The following is a 3,540-nucleotide window of genomic DNA, read 5'->3' as shown; positions in this document are numbered from 1 at the left end:
TGTACAGTGTAGTTTTAATAAACTATTTTTTTAAAACATGAAAGATAAACTTGTGTAAATGTCAGTGATTATTATGTAAGGCTAATTCTTACCTCAATGCATTGTTTTAAACACTGATTTATTTACATATAACATATGCGCAGAGGCCCAGCTTTCCTGACTTCATTGCTGACATAAATGAGAAAGCAAATGTATGCTTTTGTCCAGTAGACGTGGTGCAGAGCAACCTATCGATTCTGGTTGAATCCAGCGTAGAACATGGCGGCTACTTTGTTTAAACTGTAGAAACATTTCAAGAACTTAATGTTTACCATTGCAAATATTGCACCACTGCAAAGATTGGCAACAGCAGCTATTCCACTTTAAAATAATCACATTGCACTTCTTTAGAAGTTGCTAATAACTACTGTTTGTCTTCCTTTTTTCTTTTCCTTTCCTGTTTGTCTGCACACTGTTATCTTCCTTAACACAATCACAAGATACCAGTATAGTTCATCTGGAGCACTGGTTCTCAGACTTTTTGGGTTACCATCCCCTTGGTTCCCAGCCACATCCCCAGTGCCCTCTCTCCCTTTCTGGCCATTACATAAAAACTATAAAGAATTTTAATTTATGATGCACAGTGAAAGAAAATAGGGACTGCAAATTCAAAGCAGTGATAATTAATTTCAAAATTTACATTGATTTAAAGCTACAAATAAAATTATTTATTTAATTACGGTATTTTTTTTTTCATCAACATTTTACAGTGTACATTAGTAGTCCAACTATTTACTATTCATTGCTTTTTCACCTTCCTATGAGATGGATGGAGTTGGTGCAGTGGTATCAGCTTCTCCACATTAGGCTGAGTGCCATCCCCACACTCAGTAATTTGCAGTTTGTTTTGCTGCCTTGAAAGAAGTTAGGTGACTGCACTGAAACCATGGTCTATTAAATATGACGTTGGAAAGGTCATAACGAACATCTTGACCCTTTTCCACAGTGCAGGATAGCATTCAGAAATTTCTTTCTGCAACCAAAAGTCTTGTATGATTTTTTTGAACCTCAGCTTTAGCCCTGAGTCATTTTGTAGCAACTTCAGTTCTACCTTCATCCTTCATGTTAATTCCTCATTACAAGTGTTCAGGAATGGATTTATCACCCAATCTGAAATTTGGATCGAGAGAAGATCCTGAAATCTCTTTGATGTATCCTTCACTCACGTGGTCACAGTATACTTGAAGTTCATGATCTTGTGTTCTTTCTTTCTCTTCCAACTCAGAGATGCTTGGAAATTGGAAAAGGCTACAGCAGCTAATGTTGAACTTAAATAGGGTTAAATTGGACAGAACTGTGGAGCCAACTGATTTGATTTTGATAAGATTCACATAATTTCCTTGCAATTGAAGATTAATTTCATTAAACTTTATGAATAAATAATTCTGACAAATAAGCAATGTCAAGAATAATATTCTTGAGGTGATTACTGAATTGAAGCATTTGTGTCTTCAAAGAACTTTATCAGTGTCAAAAAGGAAGTGTCTCAAGCAGTTTCCCTCTGAGAGCTATTTGACTTCTGTGTGCAACAGCAAGGGTTCAAATTGTTCATCATTCTCAATTAAAAAAAACTCTTAATCGAGAACTGAGAGCGTTGGACTTGAATTTATTTATTGATGTGATAACAGCATTAGGTGTTTTTTGCAACTGATTACTTGGGTTTCTTGTGACAAGATGGTGTCTATGAATTACACAGTGAATGGTAAATATGTCTGGTACAGCTTTTTTCAAGAAAGTAGTAACCCCTTGGCAGCATCCCGTCATTGATGGTGCCCCATCTGTTGCACAAGCAAGAATGTTGGTAAGACCAATGTCCTTCTCTTTGAAAAATTGCTCAACAACCCAAAATATTGACTCCCCCTTTATATCTGTTTCTAGTCCCCTTACAACAATACCTGAACAATGCTTTCATCTAACATGAAGCAAACATAACCAAGAAGCAAAAATTTGTTGCCTTTCAAAGTTGACTCATCCAACCTCGGAGCAAATTTTGTAGTACTATTTTGCACAATGTGTTTTCCAGAGTCTCACACATTTCATCTGTTTGTCTTTGAATAGAGCTGTCACTGAGCACCATCACTCTTAATTATTTGGTCTGGTGACTAGCGCAAATCCATACTCAGAACCTCCCCTACTGCTGACAAAATCAGTTCTTCTCCAAGCTTGTGGGGCTTTCCAGTTTTAGCAGCGAGCAATGAAATGTTGTATGAAGCACACAAAACTTTACTCTTTTGTTGTGAAGTGTTGGCAATATGTATTAAAATGTTTTCCATTTCTGAAAGTTTTCACAAAGTGACTGAATATAAGCCAAGTTCTTGTTTGTTTAATCAGCGTATATTCCCTCCAAATGTTCAAGGAGCCTCATTTGAAAAAACTCTTTCACACAACTGACACATTGCTTGCTCAACACAAAACACAGAGGAACTATGGAAGGTCTCAACATGAAACGCCAACTGTTTACTCTTCCATAGATGCTGCCTGGCCTGCTGAGTTCCTCCAGCATTTTGTGTGTTTTGCTTTGGATTTCCAGCATCTGTAGATTTTCTCATATTTGTGACATTGCCTGCTGTCAGTTGCTTGATGCTTAAATAAATCCATATTTCAGATACCACACAATTTTGCTTAGTTCCTTTGTATAGATGTTTAAACCTTAGGAAAATGATATTGAAAATTCTAATTTATATTTTTATGAATAAAATTAATAGCAAATAGGAGTCCTGATGAAAGGTCTCAGCCTGAAACATCGACTGTTTATTCCCAACTATAGTTGCTGCCTGACCTGCTGAGCTCCTACAGTATATTGTGTGTATTGCTCTAGATTTTCAGCATCTGTGTCTATAATAGCAAATAACAACTTGCTATATCAAACTTTGCTTAAATACTGAATTAGAATCCAGGAACAAGAGCACTGGGGTGAGTCCCCACCAGATTCAGGCAAATGAAACAACTGTATATGCCTCTTCAGGTGCAGCAGTACAGTGAATAAGGTTAAGTCTAATTGGTGTGGGAATTGATTTTGGAAAGAAATTGGAGAAACTTCGGGAGAAATTCTACTTGGACCATTACAGGGTATAATAGAGTTTAGAGTCTTATATTAAATTGGAGAACATGGGCATTTTAACAGTCAGGAATGAGAACATAGTGCTTGGAAATTGCAACATGACAACCGGAATGATGCGCAGTGCATTTGGGGCGGTCGGGAAATTGTAACAGTCATCCAGGTTTACCCGTAACCTGATCTTAAAATAAAGTGATAGACGTACTGTATGGAGACAGACTCTTCGCCCAAGGAGTTCACTCTGATCATCAACCTCCTCTCCCCCCCCCCACCGTTTATGCTAATCATACCCTACCCCATTCTCCCCACGGTCCCATCAACTCCCATTCCCACCTAATTTAGGGCCAATTGCTGTGGCCATTTAAACTACAATCTCACACGGCTATGGGGCGTGGGAGAAAACCGGATCACCAGTGGAAACCCACCCGGTTAACGAGACAACG

This window comes from Mobula hypostoma, chromosome 9 (assembly GCF_963921235.1).
Source record: "Mobula hypostoma chromosome 9, sMobHyp1.1, whole genome shotgun sequence".
NCBI classification, from domain to species: domain Eukaryota; kingdom Metazoa; phylum Chordata; class Chondrichthyes; order Myliobatiformes; family Myliobatidae; genus Mobula; species Mobula hypostoma.
The sequence above is the reverse complement of the archived record's forward strand: the minus strand, read 5'-3'. Positions refer to the sequence as shown.